At 37.4% G+C, this 23,819-nt stretch overlaps 1 long non-coding RNA gene across 12 annotated transcripts in view; it reads right to left on the bottom strand.

Moving 5' to 3' along the window:
• Positions 1-23,819, bottom strand: part of LOC147343521 (uncharacterized) — a 438,787-nt gene that overhangs the window by 364,603 nt on the left and 50,365 nt on the right. For 7 of the 12 annotated variants that reach the window (XR_015156507.1, XR_015156505.1, XR_015156498.1 and 4 more), the window contains exon 4: positions 16,252-16,328. The exons of 4 other annotated variants lie outside the window; for them this stretch is intronic. This is a non-coding gene — a long non-coding RNA (uncharacterized LOC147343521). Of the gene's footprint in view, positions 1-4,875; positions 4,996-16,251; positions 16,329-23,819 lie in introns of those variants that run through there. One more of the 12 variants, XR_015156508.1, reaches the window with a different exon arrangement.

Below are 23,819 nucleotides of genomic sequence, written 5' to 3'. Positions count from 1 at the left end.
AATGTGGTATCAATAAATTTTAATAATAAAATAATGATTTCAGCTATTACTATGTTTTGTTTCATATATTTTTGATTTTTTTCTTCCCCTTAAAATATCTTGGTTATTTTTTCTGTTAAATCAAAATATTCAACATTGAAGATTTAACACCAGAGATTTAGCAGTAAATATAATATTTTTGGTTTAAGATTTGGAATTCCTTCACCAAAAGAAAATTTTCCTTATCTAAGTTTGGCTAGTGTACATAGAAACATGAGAAAAAGGTGGCTGGGAAAGTTTTAATCAAATTAGGACTGAATTTGAAGACAGCTAAGGCTGGAGGAATATATAAGGAAAGAGAATGAGCAGGAAATGATAAAACCATTTCATGAAGTTATTGGCTGGTGCATATCTTAAGATAAATAAATGTGCTTATTAGTATCAATTTAATCATACTAAGTACTCTCCATTAAGAAGACATTTTCTAAAAAAAAAAAAGGAATACTGCCATTGCTGAAATGATTAACAAGGTCGTTTTGCAGCTCACAAGAATAATGTTTTGGTATATATTCACATATATAATGCTGTTCATGTGTGCTCAATCGTGTCCAACTCTTTGTGACCTCATGGGCTGTAGCCTGCCAGGTTCCTCTGTCCATGGGATTTCCTAAACAAGAATACTGAAGTGGGCTGCCATTTCCTCCTTCAGGAGATTTTCCCAACCCAGGGATCGAACCTGCATCTCCTGCATTGGAAGGTGAATTCTTCACCTGCTAAGCCATCAGGAGGGCCATATATTTATGTGTGTGTGTGTGTGTGTATGTATATGTATATGTTTACATAGTAACATTATGTATTAGGACATCTGTGAATACATGATACGTGACCACTGCAGAGATTACACAAAATGTACTCTACTCATTAGTATACACAAGTGATCTTTGTTTAATGCCAGCGCTGTCTACTTCTTTCAAATATTAAAAATCTAGAGCTTTTTTATAATGAAATACAAAGCGAAAAAGCTATGATGATTAAGTTTTAATTTAATAATCTTGAGCTACATTTCAAGCACCCTGATTAGGAAAAAAAAAAATAACAAGTGAATAAAACAAAATAAAGATCAGGAAAAAAAAGTTCAGCACAAGTCAGTGTGATGTCACTATCTGAGAGGAGGAATAAAAGTAGACACAGTAGACAAACCTGTACCAGAATAACATTACAGGCAAAGAAGCCAGTCTCAAAGAAGAGTGGACAGAAGGCAAAAGAGGGAATCTTCAAGAAGCATTTCCCTGGTAGCTCAGACGGTAAAGCATCTGCCTGCAATCCAGGAGACCCAGGTTTGATTCCTGGGTTCGGGAAGATCCCCTGGAGAAGGAAATAGCAATCCACTCCAGCACTCTTGCCTGGAAAATCCCATGGATAGAGGAGCCTGATAGGCTACAGTCCATGGGGTCACAAAGAGTCGGACACGACTGAGCGACTTTACTTTCACTTTCAAAAAGCACAGGCATTTTGCCTTAAAGATGATACAGACTTGTTCCCCCGACAGATGATTCCACAGAACTCACTAGCCTTGCATCCACTGATCTTAAATACAGATGTAAAGCTAGCAAATTACAGTAATTAGGGTAAGAAACTAGGTTAAAAGTCACTGTTATTAAGTACTGATCACATATCTTATCTCATCAATTCTCACAACCACACCTTGAGAGAGGTGCCATTAGCCCCATTTTATAGATGAGGAAACTGAGACTCAAAGTGACCAACCAGTCACCTTCAGTTCAGTTCAGTTGCTCAGTCGTGTCCGACTCTTTGTGACCCCATGAATCGCAGCACGCCAGGCCTCCCTGTCCATCACCAACTCCCAGAGTTCACTCAAACTCACGTCCATTGAGTCGGTGATGCCATCCAGCCATCTCATCCTCTGTCGTCCCCTTCTCCTCCTGCCCCCAATCCCTTCCAGCATCAGAATCTTTTCCAATGAGTCAACTCTTCGCATGAGGTGGCCAAAGTACTGGAGTTTCAGCTTTAGCATCATTCCTTCCAAAGAAATCCCAGGGCTGATCTCCTTTAGAATGGACTGGTTGGATCTCCGATCACCTTAGTTTACCCAAATGGAAAGCAGCAACATGGAATTCAAACCCAAACTCATTCAATTTCAAAACTTTGTCTCATGCTCATATACAGAGCAACCAAGAAAGGCAGCCTATATGGTATTTTATGATTTGTGTTGAACTCTAAAGAACAGTCAAGCTAAATAGAAGACTTTTGGAAACTAGGCTACTTGAAAAAATGTGTTTCCCTCTACTTTGCCTAGAACTAATTATAACAATGTTTACATCATTTGGATGCTGGGCCAGTGCAGTGTTACATACCTGCACTGACTGTTTCACTTTATATAGATGTGTGGCATTATATACATACAACCAGGAACTTGAGTTTCCAGTTTCTATCTTCATTTAAAAAGGAGCAAATGTAACTAAAGAAATGTTCTGTATTTGGCAGATAAATTTTAATTGAACAAGTCCTAAATAATCATATTCAATCATCAAAATGAGTAATCCATCAACCACTTTTTATCTAGGTCCCTGTAGCACAGCACCTGGAGAAGGCAATGGCAACCCATTCCAGTACTCTTGCCTGGAAAATCCCATGGGCGGAGGAGCCTGGTAGGCTGCAGTCCATGGAGTCGCTAAGAGGCAGACACGACTGAGAGACTTCACTTTCACTTTTCACTTTCATGTATTGGAGGAGGAAATGGCAACCCACTCCAGTGTTCTTGCCTAGGGAATCCCAGGGATGGGGAAGCCTGCTGGGCTGCCGTCTATGGGGTCACACAGAGTCAGACACGACTGAAGCAATTTAGGAGCAGTAGCAGCAACAGGACAGCACCACTGACTCACTGGACATGAAACTGAGCAAATTCCGGGAGACAGTGGAGGACAGAGGAGCCTGGTGTGCTACGCTATACCATCCATGAGGTTGCAGAGTTGGACACAACTTGGTGACTGAACAACAACTGCTTTTTCAATACAAATATAAGGTATTAATCTACAGTTGTGGAAAACTGAGAATGGTTCAATAGCCAGGCATTTGAATTGTCTATACATTTCCCAAATAGGACATATAATACAGTGATTGTAAGTGATACGAGCCAGGGTTCTCCAGGAGAAACAGAATTAAAGAATTGGCTCATGGGCTCATGAGGGCTTGCTTGCAGAAGTGAAATTTGTAGGGCAAGTCAGTATGCTGGAAACTCAGGCAAGAGCTATTGCTGCAGGACTGAGGTAGAATTACTTCTTCCTGAAAGAAAGTTCAATTTTTACTCTCAAGGCTTTCAACTGTTTGAATGAAGATTTCCCAAATTATCTAGTCATCTTCTTTACTTAAAGATAGCAGATGCTAACCACATGGGCAAAATACCTTTGGAGCAACATGTAGATTAGCATCTGATTTAATCACTGAGCATCATGGTCTAGCCAAGTTGACACATAAAACTAACCATCACACTGATACAGCACAATATTTCTCAAAAGTACATGTTAAGACATTCCTAGGAGGCTATAAGGAAACTTTTTAGGAGTCTGTGAGTCACCAAGTTAAGGAAATGATGGATATTAATTACAGCTTTTTTTTTTTTTTTTTGGTAAAACCTCTCTTCAGATACACTGACGTCCTCTATTTTGCTCACTTGTGTTGATTTATTCCCACAATAATTTGACTTTCATTCTCTTTTTATACCAGTCCAATATCCTCATAAACAACCATGTACTTCGTGTTTTCTACTCTCTAGAGTGATACAGTAAGATGTCCTGACGAGAACGGAAACACTCAGAGCACAGGTAGTGACATTCTTTCCCAGGATGTAAAATGCCATTGTCTGATTTTCACCATATTCAGTTCAGTTCAGTACAGTCGCTCAGTTGTGTCCAACTCTTTGGGACCACATGAACTGCAGCACACCAGGCCTCCCTGTCCATCACCAACTCCCGGAGTCCACCCAAACCCATGTCCATTGAGTCAGTGATGCCATCCAATCATCTCATCCTCTTGTCGTACCCTTCTCCTCCTGCCCTCAATCTTTCCCAGCATCAGGGTCTTTTCCAATGAGTCAGCTCTTCACATCAGGTGACCAAAGTATTGGAGTTTCAGCTCCAGCATCAGTCTTTCCAATGAACACCCAGGACTGATCTCCTTTAGGATGGACTGGTTGGATCTCCTTGCAGTCCAAGGGACTCTCAAGAGTCTTCTCCAACACCACAGTTCAAAAACATCAATTCTTCAGTGCTCAGCTTTCTTTATAGTCCAACTCTCACATCCATACATGACTACTGGAAAAACCACAGCCTTGACTAGACGGATCTTTGTTGGCAAAGTAATGTGTCTGCTTTTTAATATGCTGTCTAGGTTGGTCAAAACTTTCCTTCCAAGGAGTAAGTGTCTTTTAATTTCATGGCTGCAATCACCATCTGCAGTGATTTTGGAGCCCAGGAAAATAAAGTCAGCCACTGTTTCCACTGTTTCCCCATCTATTTGCCATGAAGTGATGGGACTGGATGCCATGATCTTAGGTTTCTGAATGTTGAGCTTTAAGCCAACTTCTTCACTCTCCTCTTTCACTTTCATTAAGAGGCTCTTTAGTTCTTCTTCACTTTCTGCCATAAGGGTGGTGTCATCTGCATATCTGAGGTTATTGATATTTCTCCTGGCAATCTTGATTCCATTTTGTGTTTCCTCCAGCCCAGCGTTTCTCATGATGTACTCTGCATATAAGTTAAATAAGTAGGGTGACAATATACAGCTTTGACATATTCCTTTTCCTATTTGGAACCAGTCTGTTGTTCCATGTCCAGTTTTAACTGTTGCTTCTTGACCTGCATACAGATTTCTCAAGAGGAAAGTCAGGTGGTCTGGTATTCCCATCTCTTTAAGAATTTTCCACAGTTTAGTGTGATCCACACAGTCAAAAACTTGCTAATATTCCTCTGGTTGAATTATTTGTTCAAGTCAATGTTGCTAAAAGAGAGAGAGATCTTTTTAACACTTGAATATAATCTTTAAGGAAAGTCTCATGTATCAAACATAATATTTCATCTCCTCTCTGGGGAAAGATAACAAATCTACATGCCCCATTTCTTGACAGTATGAATTTTTCTACATTGATTTTTCTGGTCCTCTTCTTGAATGTTTGTTAGCCAAACACTAATACTACTGACATGATTGCTATATTCCATAGTGTATCTGAAGATAAAGACTTCTAAGAAAATACTTTTAAATTTCCTTGCTAAGTTTATCCATACATTTTTAACCTATCACTCAGTAACCCCAGTGATGAAGCAAACATTGCTCACTAACTGCTATTACTGCTTCATTATGTAGCTTCAGAAAAATTGGTTCTGACTTCAGCATTTAGAGCCTCATATGAATAAGGCAATAGCCAAGACATACTTGGAAAATGGTCACTTTTGAAAACAAAATGATAAATGGTCTTATTGTCACTTTGAACTGGTAGACTAGAATAACACTTCTTTGAGTATTCACTCTAGTACTAAGTAGTCTTCTTACTGATCTTGGTTTAGATGTTGTCCAAATACATGTCCTTTGCCTATTCTCTTTATCAATTTTTTAAAATCAAACAGACAGCTGGAATATTTAGGCGTTCCTTACAAATAATTTCTCCTATTTTTACTGGGTTTTTACTGGGTTTCTTTTTTTTTGGAATTATTTCCAGTTATTTCCCACTGGTCTTCCTATATACGTTGGTCAAAATGCAAGGCATATTCTGAGTATCCAGTAAGGCAAGGCAGTAAGAAATCATCCCTGGCATAAACATTTTAAAATTTATTTTTAATTAGGGGATAATTGCTTTACAATGTTGTGTTGGCTTCTGCTGTATGGCAACGTAAATCAGCTGTAAGCGTTCATATAGCTCTCCTTCTTGAACCTCCCTCCCACCCTCCCCTCATCCTACCCCTTTAGGTTGTCATAGAGCACTGAGCTGAGTGCACTGTGTTATATATGCAGCAACCACCCATTAGCTATCTATTTCACACATGGTACTTATTAATATATGTTTCAATGCTACTCTCAATTTGTCCTACACAGCCATAAAGTTTTTAAAAATTATAATATTGTGGTTGAAGCATTCTAAAATTAATGACTATAGTTCTTTTGCTACATTTTACAGATCTGAACTGGAATTACCCTTTTGTAATGATGTCATCACAATTTTATTGGGGGGATAAGGAGAGAAATGAATTGTCTCATGTGAATGTAATTTTGCAGAAGATATGTTTCTGTGAAGGAAGAGGGGAAAGTATCTGTAGCATACCTACTTTGTCCAGGCACTACTAATCAGTATTCATTGGTTTTTTTTACTCTGCATATCAACACACACAGTTGTTATTGCAAGTACATAATCCCTTATAATGAAGTAATTCAGGCTAAATATGTCTCAAAGTTTAGAATTATTCAAGTTTTAGAATCTGAGGTATCTACTAGCAATCAATAATATTAATTTTACCTCAGTGAAATGTATAAATTACTGCACAGAGTGAAATAAGGAAGGACCATAAATAACCTCTTGTCAGTTCTGGTTAGATTTGCTGAAAATGGGCTCAGGTCAGGCCTGGTTTTGCTGCCAGAAAAAAAAAAATTATTTTCAATGATGTTTGGATTCCAGAATTATGAATAAGGGCTCCCTGTATATGGGCTTCCCAGGTGGCACTAGTGGTAAAGAACCCTCCTGTCAATGGAGGAGATCTAAGAGACTTGGGTTCAATCCCCAGGTCAGGAAGATCTCCTGGAGAAGGGCATGGCAATCCACTCCAGTATTCTTGCCTGGAGAAACCTATGGTCAGAGGAGCCTGGCGCGCTACAGAAAATCTCTTTTGTATAGTTCTTCTGTGTATTATTGCCACCTCTTCTTAATATCTTCTGCTTCTGTTAGGTCCATACCATTTCTGTACTTTGTTGTTCCCATCTTTGCATGAAATATTCCTTTGGTATCTCTAATTTTCTTGAAGAGATCCCTAGTCTTTCCCAATCTATTGTTTTCCTCTATTTCTTTGCATTGATCACTGAGGAAGGCTTTCTTATCTCTCCTTGCTATTCTTTGGAACTCTGCATTCAGATGGATATATCTTTCCTTTTCTCCTTTGCCTTTCACTTCTCTTCTTTTCTCAGATACTAGTAAGGCCTCCCCAGACAACCATTTTGCTTTTTTGCATTTCTTCTTCTTGGGGATGGTTTTCATCATCACCTCCTATACAATGTTATGAACCTCAGTCCATAGTTCTTCATGCATTTGTCTTTCAGATATAATTCCTTGAATCTATTTGTAACTTCTACTGTAAAGTCATAAAGGATTTGATTTAGGTCGTACCTGAATGGTCTAGTGGTTTTCCCCACTTACTTCAATTTAAGTCTGAATTTTTCAATAAGGAGTTCATGATCTGAGCCACAGTCAGCTCCCAATCTTGTTTTTGCTGACTGTATAGAGCATCTCCATCTTTGGCTGAAAAGAATATAATCAATCTGATTTCAGTATTGACCATCTAGTAATGTCCATGTGTAGAATCTTCTCCTGTATTGTTGGAAGAGGGTGTTTGCTATGACCAGTGTGTTCTCTTGACAAAACTCTGTTATCCTTTTCCCTGCTTCATTTTGTACTCCAAGGCCAAACTTGCCTGTTACTCCAGGTATCTCTTGACTTCCTACTTTTGCATTCCAGTCCCCTACAATGAAAAGGACATCTTTTTTGGTGTTAGGTCTAGAAGGTCTTATAGGTCTTCATATAACCGTTCAACTTCAGCTTCTTCGGCATTAGTGGTTGGGGTATAGACTTGGATTACTGTGATATTGAATGGTTTGCCTTGGAAACAAACAGAGATCATTATTTTGCTTTTTAAGATTGCACCCAGGTACTGCATTCTGGACTCTTTTGTTGACTGTGAGGGGTACTCCATTTCTTCTAAAGGATTCTTGCCCACAGTAGTAGATATAATGGTCATCTGAATTAAATTCGCCCATTCCAGTCCATTTTAATTCAGATTCTTAAAGTGTTGATGTTCACTCTTGCCATCTCCTCTTTGACCACTTCCAATTTATTTATTCATGGACTTAACATTCCAGGTTCCTATGCAATATTGTTCTTATAGCACTGCAGTTTACTTCCATCAACAGTCACACCCACAACTGGGCATTGTGTTCACTTTGGCTCAGCCTTTTCATTTTTTCTGGAGCTATTTCTCCACTCTTCTCCAGTAGCATGTTGGGCACCTACCAACCTGGGGAGTTCATCTTTCAGTGTCATATCTTTTTGCCTTTTCATACTGTTCATGGGGTTTTCAAGGCAAGAATATGAAGCGGTTTGTCATTCCCTTCTCCAGTGGACCACGTTTTTTCAGAACTCTCCACTATTACCCGTTCCATCTTGGGTGGTCCTATACCACATTGCTCATAATTTCATTGAGTAAGACAAGGCTGTGACCCAAGTGATCAGTTTGGCTAGCTTTATGTAATTGTGGTTTCCATTGTGTCTGCTCTCTGATGGATAAGGATAAGAGGTTTGTGGAAGCTTCCTGATGGGTGGGACTGGCTCTGGGGTAATCTGGGTCTTTCTCTGATGGCCGGGGCCATGTTCAGTAAAGTCAGGGATATAGAATTTAAACATAGACCTGTCTTTTTTTTTTAATTTTATTTTATTTTTAAACTTTACAATATTGTATTAGTTTTGTCCAACATCGAAATGAATCCGCCACAGGTATTCCTGTGCTCCCCATCCTGAACCCTCCTCCCTCCTCCCTCCCCATACCCTCCCTCTGGGCCGTCCCAGTGCACCAGCCCCAAGCATCCAGCATCGTGCATCGAACCTGGACTGGCGACTCGTCTCATACATTATATTACACATGTTTCAATGCCATTCTCCCAAATCTCCCCACCCTCTCCCTCTCCCACAGAGTCCACAAGACTGATCTATACATCAGTGTCTCTTTTGCTGTCTCGTACACAGGGTTATTGTTACCATCTTTCTAAATTCCATATATATGCGTTAGTATACTGTATTGGTGTTTTTCTTTCTGGCTTACTTCACTCTGTATAATAGGTTCCAGTTTCATCCACCTCATTAGAACTGATTCAAATGTATTCTTTTTAATGGCTGAGTAATACTCCATTGTGTATATGTACCACTGCTTTCTTATCCATTCATCTGCTGATGGACATCTAGGTTGCTTCCATGTCCTGGCTATTATAAATAGTGCTGCGATGAACATTGGGGTACACGTGTCTCTTTCCCTTCTGGTTTCCTCAGTGTGTATGCCCAGCAGTGGGATTGCTGGGTCATAAGGCAGTTCTATTTCCAGTTTTTAAAGGAATCTCCACACTGTTCTCCATAGTGGCTGTACTAGTTTGCATTCCCACCAACAGTGTAAGAGGGGTCCCTTTTCTCCACACCCTCTCCAGCATTTATTGCTTGTAGACGTTTGGATCGCAGCCATTCTGACTGGTGTGAAATGGTACCTCATAGTGGTTTTGATTTGCATTTCTCTGATAATGAGTGATGTTGAGCATCTTTTCATGTATTTGTTAGCCATCTGTATGTCTTCTTTGGAGAAACGTCTATTTAGTTCTTTGGCCCATTTTTTGATTGGGTCATTTATTTGTCTGGAGTTGAGCTGTAGGAGTTGTTTGTCTATTTTTGAGATTAGTTGTTTGTGAGTTGCTTCATTTGTTATTATTTTCTCCCATTCTGAAGGCTGCCTTTTCACCTTGCTAATAGTTTCCTTTGTTGTGCAGAAGCTTTTAAGTTTAATTAGGTTCCATTTGTTTATTTTTGCTTTTATTTCCAATATTCTGGGAGGTGGGTCATAGAGGATCCTGCTGTGATGTATGTCAGAGAGTGTTTTGCCTATGTTCTCCTCTAGGAGTTTTATAGTTTCTGGTCTTACATTGAGATCTTTAATCCATTTTGAGTTTATTTTTGTGTATGGTGTTAGAAAGTGTTCTAGTTTCATTCTTTTACAGGTGGTTGACCAGTTTTCCCAGCACCACTTGTTAAAGAGATTGTCTTTAATCCATTGTATATTCTTGCCTCCTTTGTCAAAGATAAGGTGTCCATATGTGCGTGGATTTATCTCTGGGCTTTCTATTTTGTTCCATTGATCAATATTTCTGTCTTTGTGCCAGTACCATACTGTCTTGATAACTGTGGCTTTGTAATAGAGCCTGAAGTCAGGTAGGTTGATTCCTCCAGTTCCATTCTTCTTTTTCAAGATAGCTTTGGCTATTCGAGGTTTTGAATCAGTGCAAAATTGGATTCTCCAAGGGGCACAAAAAATAAAGCTTTCAAAGATTATCCATCACTGAATCAGTATTTTAAATATGTGTGAACAGTTTTCCATTGTGATCACCAATCACAACACCATGGGGAAAGTTATTTTTTCCAAGTTTTAGTAGTTAATTTGTATTCAATAAAAGGAAAGCTTATGTGTGCTCCTTACTCATCTAATTTCAAATTAACTCATGGGCTATCAAGAGGTTGTTCTGATGCTGAAAGTTTGAGGTTAGATTAGATTTGAAGGGCCCATGAAGCTATTATTTTCATGGCAATACATGTGGGCTGTTTAATTAATTATGGTCTATGTTCACATCTATTCCCAAGCTACAAAAAAGGCCTCACTTTTTCAAGCCTACAAGAGTATGTAGGCTAAGAACAGGTATTAACTGGATATCACTGGTGTGTTGACAGTGCAGATTTGCCTGGGCAAGAAAAGCTGGCAGTGTACTGCAAATACTCTAGGATGCTACTCAGCCAGAACTTTGACAAGGGTTTTTAGAAAAACATGATGTTATCCTGAATACCAGATGCTGCATGCTAAAACTTTTGGACCAAGTAATCCTTTACTGGAAGGCCAAATGTTGTCCCCAAGTGTTGCAATCAGCCAGAATTTACTACACTTACCACTCTACCTTAGGTGAACTTCCATGATTACACCACAAGCAAAGAAACAGAGTAATTCTAGTGGAATGTGTTAAGCTGGAAATTAAGTGACACGATTATTACAAGTGAAAGCTTAGGTACAATTCATAAGTTCTAAGACATGGGTTCTAAAAATCATTGTCATTGCTGTTGTTTTTGGTTATGGGAAGCCATATTACAAGATAACCCTTTATAACAAAATTTTACACTATGGTCAAGTTAATTAGAGATTGGCAAGCAAATTTTTATTGCATCCACAATTTTGATATTAGTATTTTAATGACTGTAAAAACAAACTTTAATTAATTATATTTAAATCTTTACTAATAAATTTTAGAAACACAAGTAATAAAGCAATTAGAAATGCAACATTGTGATCGACATTCAGAAAGGTAGAGTTACTATGAAAAGATGTCAAATGTATCAGGCCTATTTTCTTTCTTTTCTAATGTAGAAAGTTACAATTGGCAATGCTGCAAAGGTAATTTAAAACTGAATTGAAGAGAACTGGCAGATAAAAAAATTAAGCAGTCAGTAATATAGATTTACTTTTGATCTCTTTTTGAGCTATTTGTAATATACACAGTATGGTGGACTAAAATTATAACACGTTGGTATACTTAAGCTTGCAAAATTCCACAATGAGTTTGAAATGAAAATAAACAATCCTCTCCTTATATTGGTGATTCAAGCTTCTAAAATGATATCATTCCTGAGATCCAATGGGTTTTTTTTTAATGTGCTGGAAAAATTTCTTTAGTCACAAATCATTGGAGGCCTTCTCTCATGAACAATGCAATTGTATTCATACTACTCAGCATAGTTTACCCTTGACTCCTTTTCTAAAATCTGGAATAATCTATATTTCTACTATTGTTAAACAATCCCTGATATTCTCCAAAAAGGTGTTCAGTATCTTTAACACTATGTTTTCATGGCCATTTATGGATACTTACATAAATACCTGTAGTCTGTTTAGAACATTTTCTCACTAAGCAACAATAATTTCATTTATAATATCACAAAATGCATTCACAGGGAAACTGTTTCATTGACTTTAGATATGGATGTCCTTCAAACTGCTCATGTTTATAGCTGAGATGGAAAATATATAATTATATTGTCTATTATGACAGTTATTCAGGTATAGGAATCGAAATATTCCCAGAAAAGAAATCAAAATACACAAAAAGAAATTGGAAAATGACAACTGTCTTTTTGTTTGTTTCTGGCTAAAGATAAAAATAAAGAGAACTGAATAAAATAAAAACAGATTAACTATACTGGCATTTCATTTCCTTTCAATTTAATCATGACATAAAACAACTGGCTAGCCCCGAAAAGGGAATCTCAACATACAGTAAAATATGATCAAAGTAGATTGAGATAAAGATTTGTTGCTTCTCTTTATTGAGTCATATCCTAACTACAAGACCAAATTAGAGAGGTAAGAAATGACATGTAGAAAGGAGGAAGAGTTGGCCCTCTTTTTAATACCATTCCAGTGGTTTGTGACACATTTATACCTATTCTTCCAAAGTATATAAATTCATAAAATGGCTTTGTCCTCTATGTTTGACTCATTATTTATCGAGCATTATTTATTTGAGGCAATTTGAAAGCCTCAAATATCAAAGATCCAAGGGCCAGGTTGTAAAACAGATAAACATTATACATTAGCAATAGTTATGAACTAACAAGCAGAATACTTGCATTAATATATTAGTCAAGGTTCTCCATAGAAACAGAACCAATAAAGTAAACTTCCACATTTATTATAGGAATTGGCTGAAGCCTGGCATGCTGCAGTCCACAGGGTCACAGTCAGGCACGACTGAGGAACTGAAGAACAACAAAAACAACATGTATTTTGGAGGCTGAGGAATCCCAGCATCTGCTGGCTGCAGCTGGAGACCCAGGGAAGCCAGTGTTGTGATTCAGCCTGAGCTTAAAGACCTGGGAACTAGGAGCTCCTCCATTTGAGAGCAGTAGAAGACGGACTTCCCAGCTCAAGGAAAGAGAGAAAGAAGTTTGCTCCTCCTCTGTCTTTTTGCTCTACTGGAGTCCTCAGTTGGCTGGAAGATGCCCACCCAGATTGGTGAGGGTAGATCTTCTTTACCCATTCTACAGATTCAAACACTAATATCATATGGAAACACCCTCAAACGACACCTAGAAATAATGTTTTACCAGCTGCATGCACACCTCTTAGCCCAGTCAAGTAGACACAAAAAATTAATCATTAATATTGTAAGAAAAAAAATCTGGTTAGAAACCTCTCCATTAGAAGACTTCTTAACTATTATAGAGAAGATAGAGGAATTTCAGTTCACTATTTTTTGGAGTATTTAAATCTTGGCAAGTTTAACATGGAGCCAGTATCCAGTCCTTTGGTTTTGCAGGGTGAGAACCTGATTACTTGAGTTACTCTGGTTTGACAAGAGGAGGGGATCCAGCGCTGGAAAACCTATTTATACTATTCAAACAATCTCACTCCAAAGAGAAGACAGAGACAAGAAGGTCAATTTGTTATTTTTCCAAAGGAAAATTACAGAGAGAGAATAGCTCTAATTGACCAATTATACATTAGACTGTCATTTCCTTAGTCAGTGATTCTCTATACTCCTAAATGAACTTATTCAATGTCTCTATCATCACTAACTTACTTAAGGCTAGACAACACATTTTACTTCTTTATCAAGGGCTGAAACCACTCAATATGCCAGCAAATTTGGAAAACTCAGCAGTGGCCACAGGACTGGAAAAGGTCAGTTTTCATTCCAATCCCAAAGAAAGGCAATGCCAAAGAATGCTCAAACTACCGCACAGTTGCACTCATCTCACATGCTAGTAAAGTCATGCTCAATGTTGGAAATACTACTCTTTTATTTTCATAAGCAAAATATGAAGCTAATAATTAAAACATCATGGAAATGGGTCCTAAAAAAAAAAAATTCTCCAAGCCAGGCTTCAGCAATACGTGAACCATGAACTTCCAGTTGTTCAAGCTGGTTTTAGAAAAGGCAGAGGAACCAGAGATCAAATTGCCAACATCCACTGGATCATGGAAAAAGCAAGAGAGTTCCAGAAAAACATCTATTTCTGTTTTATTGACTATGCCAAAGCCTTTGACTGTGTGGATCACAATAAACTGTGGAAAATTCGGAAAGAGATGGGAATACCAGACCACCTGACCAGCCTCTTGAGAAATTTGTATGTAGGTCAGGAAGCAACAGTTAGAACTGGACATGGAACAACAGACTGGTTCCAAATAGGAAAGGAGTACGTCAAGGCTGTCTATTGTCACCCTGCTTATTTAACTTCTATGCAGAGTACATCATGAGAAACGCTGGACTGGAAGAAACACAAGCTGGAATCAAGACTCCGGGAGAAATATCAATAACCTCAGATATGCAGATGACACCACGCTTATGACAGAAAGTAAAGAGGAACTAAAAAACCTCTTGATGAAAGTGAAAGTGGAGAGTGAAAAAGTTGGCTTAAAGCTCAACATTCAGAAAACGAAGATCATGGCATCCGGTCCCATCACTTCATGGGAAATAGATGGGGAAACAGTGGAAACAGTGTCAGACTATTTTTCTGGGCTTCAAAATCACTGCAGATGGTGACTGCAGCCATGAAATTAAAAGATGCTTACTCCTTAGAAGGAAAGTTAGGACCAACCTAGATAGCATATTCAAAAGCAGAGACATTACTTTGCCAACAAAGGTTCATCTAGTCAAGGCTATGGTCTTTCCTGTGGTCATGTATGGATGTGAGAGTTGGACTGTGAAGAAGGCTGAGCGCCGAAGAATTGATGCTTTTGAACTGTGGTGTTGGAGAAGACTCTTGAGAGTCCCTTGGACTGCAAGGAGATCCAACCAGTCCATTCTGAAGGAGATCAACCCTGGGATTTCTTTGGAAGGAATGATGCTGAAGCTGAAACTCCAGTACTTTGGCCACCTCATGCGAAGGGTTGATTCATTGGAAAAGACTCTGATGTTGGGAAGGATTGGAGACAAGAGGAGAAGGGGATGACAGAGGATGAGATGGCTGGATGGCATCACTGACTCGATGGACATGAATCTGAGTGAACTCTGGGAGTTGGTGATGGACAGGGAGGCCTAGCGTGCTGCGATTCATGGGGTCGCAAAGAGTCGGACACAACTGAGTGACTGATCTGATCTGATCTGATCTGAAACCCTTGGAAATGACTCAAACATCTTTGTTCACTGGATTCACCAAATCCATATTACTCTTTCCTACCTGGTTAACTCCATTGCCTGGGGCTTATGCTTGTTCAGTAAGAAGTCTGACACAATACAGTCTATGCTTAACTTAAATGATTTCTGCTCTGCTGCTAAGTCACATCAGTCGTGTCTGACTGTGCGACCCCACAGACAGCAGCCTACCAGGCTTCGCCGTCGCTGGGATTCTCCAGGCAAGAACACTGGAGTGGGTTGCCATTTCCTTCTCCAGTGCATAAAAGTGAAAAGTGAAAGTACCTTGGGCGTTTTCCTGCAATTTAATTCGAATAAATACATCTGCTGCAACTCCATTATGCACAGCAAAAGAATATAATCTGGTGTGTCATTCCTAAATGTGGTAAGTGGAAAGAGCAATGAGTTTTTAAATGAGCCTTTCTAGGCTGTCTCTACTCCTCAGTGTCTGTCAGACCTTGCACAGTTTACTCACTCTCTACATCTTTTTTTCAGCTATACATTGGATAGTTATATGTTACAGATTTTTAAAAAATGTGCATTCACCACATTTATAGATATGTTGCAACTAAAGGTAAATTACCTTATTAAAATATAATGGGAAACCAGCGCAATTCCTGGAACTCATTAGGTGATTAATAAAGTTTAATTAACTCATTCTTCTTATCCTCAATTTTTTCAATTAAATTTTTTTTAATTGGAGGATAATTGCTTGAGAAAATCATAATTCAAAAAAACACATGTACACCAACGTTCACTGCAGCACTACACTATTTACAATAGCCAGGACATGCAAGCAACCTAGACATCCATCAACAGATGAGTGAATAAAGAAGTTGTGGTACCTACATACACATGTGTTTTAAGGATAAGGTCATATGATAAAACTGTATTCAAATGCTTTTTAAAATATAAATTGTGTCAATGAAAGATACTGTAAGAAAAGACACAGGCAGAGCTTGATCTGAACACTCATCTAAGAGACTCTGAGCATCTGCCAGAGGCAATTTTTTTCTGGATTCCTGAGCCCTTCCTCAGAATGGTCATAGGAAATGGAGATCTGCTACTCACATATCATGCAGCCAGCTGTGCCCATCAGTGGGAAGGCACCTCATCAAACGTGAAACTAGGGAATTAGAGGCTTCCTCCTAATAGTAAAATAGGAAAGTGGAAAAATGAGAAAATGATTTTCAATTTCTTTAATGGTAAATTATGAGCACTGTATTAGTTTGCTAGGGCAGTCAAAACAAAATACCACATCCAGGGTGGCATAAGCAACAGGAATGTGCTGTCATAGTTCTGGAGGCTGGAAGCCCAAGAGGAAGGTGACGGCGGGTGCGGTTTCTCCTGCGGCCTCTGCCCTTGGCTTGCAGACAGCCCCCTCTCACCATTTCCTCACACAGCCTTTTCTCTGGGTATGTGCTTCCCTGATGTCTCCTTCTCTTTTTATAAGGACACCTGTCACACTGAATTAGATCAATATGGTCTCATGATCTCATTTAAACTTTAACTCTTTAAATATCCTACTTCCAAATGTAGTCACTTTGGGAATCAGAGCTTTAACACACAGATTTTGTGGAGACAAAATTCAGTTTATAACAAGGATCCATACAAATAAAGTGGTGATGGAAATAAAGTAAAATAACATCTGAAAGACATTTCTGAGATAGAATCAAGAGCATCATTTGATCAGCTGAATGTAGGAAGTGGGAAGAATAAGAAAAGAGTTAAAAAGGCTTCACAAGGCATTTGGTCCATGTCAGGTGTTTTGCTAATATGCTGAAGTTACAAGGATGAACACAAAAGACACAATCCTGCCCTCAAAAACCATGCTAATTTTGAAGTGGCAAAATGAAATCCTACATTCTAATACTACCTTAGCTACTCTGCTTCATACATAAGCCTCAAAATATATAAATTTAAAGATTTATTTTTGAGAGAATATAGGCATTGGGATTTGGTAGACCCTGTTTTAATTTATGAAAGTATAATTCACCAGCTTTGTAATCCTGAAGAAGCTAATCTATCTGAACCTCAGTTTCTTCATGTGCAACATGTGAATAATAGTATATACATTACACGGCTGATATAAGAATAAAAGGAAAGGATGTATGTAGGATGTGTAGTACATGGCCAGGTCTACAATAGACATTCTAGAAATATTTTAATTAAAAAATTCAGATAACTTTCAATAATAAAAATAATGTTTGTTTGTTTTCCGTGTGGGAGAAATAAGGAAGATAGACAAGGAGTAGGGGTGTGACATATGAGGACAGAAGCTGAGGTGAATGAGAAATCAAAGAAGCTCTGCTTCTTCACAATTATGATTAGGATCAGTCCTTTCCTTCTCCTCAAATTTATTGCAGCCCAGAGACCCCAACCGTATTTTAGTACAGTGGTTTCCAGTATCTTTTTTGGTATGAAGATTCCTACTTAAAATCAAAAAAGGATCCAAATAGTCTGGCAATTATTGTATGTTTAGTAATTACTTTTTAAGAAATACATAATAATACAAATGTACTTTAAATTCAATAAAATTTTAAAATAAATTTGTATTTTATTTATCATATTGAAAAATACTCATAAAGATATCACTGTAATTTATGTATTTAACGTACAGATATGTATGTGTGGACATGAGCCTCTTTGAAATAAGTTTAAAGGATTCCAAACATCTGTGGCCCATACATTTATATCTACTGCCTATTCATAGATCACAAACAGCAAAATCAGCAGATATCTACAACTAACCTAGTAAACTTGATCAAGTAATTCATTTAACCTCTTAGAAACTCCATTGAAATATCACTGATATTACCTGCTGTACCTCTATCATTAAGCAATTGTGAAGTACAAATGAGAAGCATTTAAAAGTTCACAAGGAAATGTCTGCTTCTCTTTCGTTACCACACTGGAAGTAACAGAAGCTATGGAAAGAGAAACTGCCATGAAAATGTGACACTATACTAGCAGTAGTGGTAGCAGTGCTATTTAATAGTAGGTGCAATCTTCCAGGGAGATTACCAAGTTATTTTTCTATACTCTAGTTTCTTTAGGACCTACACTCTGCACAGCATATGTGATATCTCCAAAATTCATGTATTCTTCAGCTACTAAATGGAAAAAAAATTCTTAAATTAGTGAAAAACTTCTATCATACTACATGATATTTTTTATTAGGGGAAATCACACAATAATATTGGCTAAATGAAGTTTTATATAGACTTTCTCACCTTCTTGCTTCCCTGGTGGCTCAGATGGTAAAGCGTTTGCCTGCAATGCGGGAGCCCCGGGTTCAATCCCTGGGTCGGAAAGATCCTCTGGAGAAGGAAATGGCAACCCACTCCAGCACTCTTGTCTGGAAAATCCCATGGACAGAGGAGTCTGATAGGCTACAGTCCATGGGGTCGCAAAGAGTCAGACACGACTGAGCAACTTCACTTCACTCTCACCTTCTTATAGAAAAATAAAATCCACAAGTGTTTTCTAGAGGAAGATCATCTGATAATGTGGAGTTACTGCTAATACTGCCCCTTTGGTAGCATCAGGAAAACAACCCAATATTTGATGGTGGCAAAGGATGGAAAGGAATAGGTATGAGACATAAATTTAGAGGATTACTTAGAATGAACCAGTGAATCTATCTGGAATGGGAATTCCACTTGCATTTATACATAAGTTAATGACCAGTAAGTAATTCATGTCCTCTCAAGAAGTTGAAGAATATAGAAATAGAGAGCCAAGAGATTTAAAGTCGGATGAGAAGCTATAGAAAAATAAACAAGTCTTGTCACTTATTTTCTATTATAAATTTTACCCTAAGCAAAAAAATTCTATCTTGGATAAATGTATTCTCCAAGGACAAAAATCAATGCTCAGTAAGGCACAGCCTTGCAAAGCTTTCCAATAATGAAGACTATTTATTCAAAAGTTAATAGCTTTTCAAATTAAAGGATCTAAAGCAGCTACAGAAGCTATTTGAAACTGTCCACAGGAAGCGCCAGAAGATTAAAAGACTATAAACTATTAGACACCTTATAACAGAAGAGCAAGTGGAAGAGACAGCCTGACTGATCCCAAAGAGAGATAAGAAGACCAGGGACACACTCCCAGCAGGACAGGAGAGTTGGGGGTGGGAGGGAGGCAATGATAAGACTGCAGGGGGAGAGGAAACCAGAGAGACTCCATAAATGCAAACATCTTTCTCAATACCTTCACTTGTTCAATCCAAAGCCCAAGCTGACACATCCAAGTGAATTTCATATCTGATTTGCCTGCTTTCTAGCTTGATATTATATTTCGCTTACAACATCTTATCAAAATTATCTTTTCAATCAATCTAGAGAGCTTTGTTTTCTAAAGATTTACTCAGTATTTTCCTCAGAGACACATTTCCAGACGACCTGTTTCTCATTAGCTGGAATAAATGGGAGTGTGTTTACAGCACAGCACCAGACTTAAAAGAGTTCTTTCCTGGGGAAGCTGGTCAGGGATCAGCAGCTCTGTCACCTAAAGGAGCTAATTTCAGTGTTCCGCTATAACATAAAACAGAGTATTGGTTCATTAACATAGTCTTCAAAAAGCAAACTGCAAAACTCTTCATGATATACAGTTTTGCTTTGAACACAATTTTAAGCAGTTCTAACATACAAAAATCTATTTATGCCAAACAGACATAATATGTAGTGACGATAAAATATTTAACCTGTGTTCAGCAAACAGTGATGGCCCACTGAGGGCAACATGGAAACTATGAAGATAAGTTAAGACATTCTTAAATTGTTTACACTGTGGTAACTAATCCAACTTTCTGTATAAATAAAATCTTCAGAAATCAATCTTTGATACCATGGGCATGCTGAGAAAAAAATGTCAGTTTAGTCAATTATAAATAATAGGGATTTTTCAGTGGAAGTCAACAATATTATCAGAAGATGTAATTAAGAATATTTACAAATATATTGATGTAAGAGAATATTTGCACATATTTTTATCATTGTAAACTATTTCTCAAATGTCTTAGCCAGCAAAACCAATAATCATAAGCAAGACAAAACCCACTTACATGAAGTCACTCTATTATCTGACATATCTTCTTGTCATGGAGCTAATTTCACTGCCACGGTGGTCCAGGCTTACTAAGACCATTAGTACAGTGAGAATGAGAAACTCAGACCAAAGATAATGTAGATAATTTACACATAACTAATTGCAAGTGTGGTATCTGATTAAAGAGCCAGTAGAATACTATTCAGAACTGAATACATATATTTTGCTCTCTTTGGGTTTACACATAACTATTAATATAATATTCCTATAATAGCAGTAGTAAGAATAAAATGTTAGAAATAAGCATGCAACTCACTCCTTTAAATAAAAAAACATATACAGAATGTATATGTTTTTTTAAAGAATGTAGTTTTATTACTATGTTTAATATTAAGCAAAAATTTAGCCTCAGATGTTTTCAGCAATATTCTAGGATGCTTCTCCTTCAGTTATTAAAAAGTGATATTAAATTACTACCAGAAGAGAATATTCAGTTTAAAGACATTATTTATTTCTCAAACAGCTCATTAATTACTTGACTATAGGCCAGTAGCCATATGACTTTCACATATATAGTCACATGACATTTAATTTTGTTATTCTTACTACTACAATATAAATTAAACTTCAAAAAATTTTTTCATAAAATTATTTTGTAAAGAAATTTACATTAACACTATATTTTTCTTGGTAAGGTAAAGTAAGTCCAAGTTCAATTTTATAAAATACCATCTCATCCTCTGTCGTCCCCTTCTCCTCCTGCCCCCAATCCCTCCCAGCATCAGAGTCTTTTCCAATGAGTCAACTCTTTGCATGAGGTGGCCAAAGTACTGGAGTTTCAGCTTTAGCATCAGTCCTTCCAAAGAACACCCAGGACTGATCTCCTTTAGAATGGACTGGTTGGATCTCCTTGCAGTCCAGCGACTCTCAAGAGTCTTCTCCAACACTACAGTTCAAAAGCATCAATTCTTCGGCACTCAGCTTTCTTCACAGTCCAACTCTCACATCCATACATGACCACTGGAAAAACCATAGCCTTGACTAGATGGACAATGGAATATTACTCAGCTATTAAAAAGAATTCATTTGAATCAGTTCTAATGAGGTGGATGAAACTGGAGCCTATCCTACAGAGTGAAGTAAGCAGAAAGAAAAACATGAATACAGTATATTAATGCATATATATGGAATTTAGAAAGATGGTAACCATGACCCTATACGCGAGACAACAAAAGAGACACAGATGTAAAGAAAAGACTTTTGGACTCTATGGGAGAAGGCAAGGGTGGGATGATTTAAGAGAATAGCACTGAAACGTGTATATTATCATATGTGAAATAGACTGCCAGTCCAGGTTTGATGCATGAGACAGGGTGCTCAGGGCTGGTGCACTGGGATGACCCTGAGGGATGGGATGGGGAGGGAGGTAGGTGAGGGGTTCAGATGGGGACACATGTACACCCATGGCTGATTCATGTCAATGTATGGCAAAAACCACTACAATACTGTAAAGTAATTAGCCTCCAATTAAAATTTAAAAATTAAAAATTAAAAAAAAGGGTTTTTTTCCAAGCAGAATAATTTAGTTTTATTTTTAAATTGAGATAAAATTCACATAGCTTAAACTTACCATTTTAATGCATACCATTTCAGCAGCTTATATAGTATATTCAAAATGTTGTACAACCATCACCACTACCCAATTCTGGATAATTTCCATCATCCAAAAAAGAAACCACATACCCATTAAGCTGCCATTTCTCATTCCCTCCTCCCCTGGCACTGAGCAACCACTTTTTGTCTCATGACTTCCTTGTCTCTAAATTTCCTCATTCTGGATGTTTCACACAAACAAAATCTAATACACGAGGTCTGATGTACCTGTCTTCTTTCACTTATTAAAAGTAAAAGCTTTCAGGTTTGCCCATATTTTATCATGTAGCAGTAATTCAATCTTTTTTGATGGCTAAATATATTCCATTGCATGGATAGTACACATTTTTTTGATCCATACATCAACTGATAAAATTTGGGTTGTTTCTACCTTTTGGAGATCATTAGTAATATTGCTATAAATCCTCATATATAACTATTTGCTTGAATATGTTTTCACTTCTCTTGGGTATATACCTAGTTTTGAGGAACAGCCAAATTATTCCCCACTGTGGTAGCATTTTACACTCCCACCAGATATATATGAGGGCTCCAAATTCTCAATATCCTCAACAACACTTTTTAATTTTTTTTACTACACCCATCATATTGGTGTGAAATAGTACCTCAATGTGGGTTTGATCTGTATTTCCCTAAAGACTACTAATGTTAAGCATCTTTCATATGCTATTGGCTAAAACTTTTTAAGGGAAATGTCTGTTCGAATCCTTTGCTCATTTTGTAATTTTGTTGTTGAGTTGTAAGAGTTCTTTCTGTAGTTTAGATACTGAATCCTTAGAAGATATGCTTCAGTCCAGTCATTACATGACAATGGCTGTGGGCCTTTCAGGAATGCCCTTTGTCAGGTTGAGAAGGTTCAGTCTGAAGGACTTTTTATTTCTGCACTTTCTGTAGGGTTGGCCTACTAGCAATGAACTCTTATGTATCTGGAAATGTATTACTTTCTCCTTCAATTTATTATTATTTTTTAAATTTGGGTGTTTTTTTTTCCCCTTTATTTATTTTTTAATTTTATTTTATTTTTAAACTAGAAATTCAAATGTGTTAGTCCACTGTCTCCTGGCCTCACAGTTTCCAAGGCATTACCAGATGTTATTCTCTTATTGAGGATTCCTTTCTTGTATGTGACAAGATGCTCCTGTTTTCAGGATTGCCTTTGGTTTTTGAGAATTTGAGTATGATATGTCTTTGCTTTTATTACCTCTTCAAATATTTATTCTGCCTCCTTTCTCTCTCCTCTTCTGAGCCTCCCATTATACCTATATCAATAAGCTTGATGGTACCTCACATGACTTTTAGTCTCTGTTCATTTTTCTTAATTCTTTTTTTTATATTTCTATTATTCAAACTTGACAGTCTCAATTGACCCATTGTCAGGGTCACTGATTCTTTCCTCTCCATATTCAATTCTGCAGTTGAGCCCTTCTATTGAATTTTTCATTCCAGTTTTTGTAGTTTTCAGTGCCAGAATTTCTGTTTGGTTTCATTTTATAATTTTAATCTCTTCATTGATATTCTTTATTTGGTAAAACATAATTCTCATGTTCTCCTTTAGTTCTTTGGCCATGGTTTCCTTTATCTGTTTGAGCTGATTTTAAATAGCTGATTTAAAGTCTTTAGGTGTTAAACTCCATATCTTGGCTTCCATAGAGACAGTTTTTATTAACTATACTCTGTATTGGCCATATCTTCTTCTATAGATATCTCTCTTTTGAAAATTGGATATTTAAAATACTATAACATGGCTACTCTATAAATCTATTCTTCCCTTTCCCAGGGCTTGTTTTCTGCTACTTAGATTTGTTTGCTCAGCTATTTTTCTGAATTTATTTTGTAAAATCTGTATCTTCTGTCATATTTAGCCACTAAAATCTCTATTCTGTTAGCTTACTGTCAGCTAGTGATTGGATGGTGTT

This window comes from Bos grunniens, chromosome 27, assembly GCF_055505025.1.
Source record: "Bos grunniens cultivar Pamir isolate PY7600 chromosome 27, Bosgru_T2T1.0, whole genome shotgun sequence".
NCBI classification, from domain to species: Eukaryota; Metazoa; Chordata; class Mammalia; order Artiodactyla; family Bovidae; genus Bos; species Bos grunniens.
The sequence above is the reverse complement of the archived record's forward strand: the minus strand, read 5'-3'. Positions and strand labels throughout refer to the sequence as shown.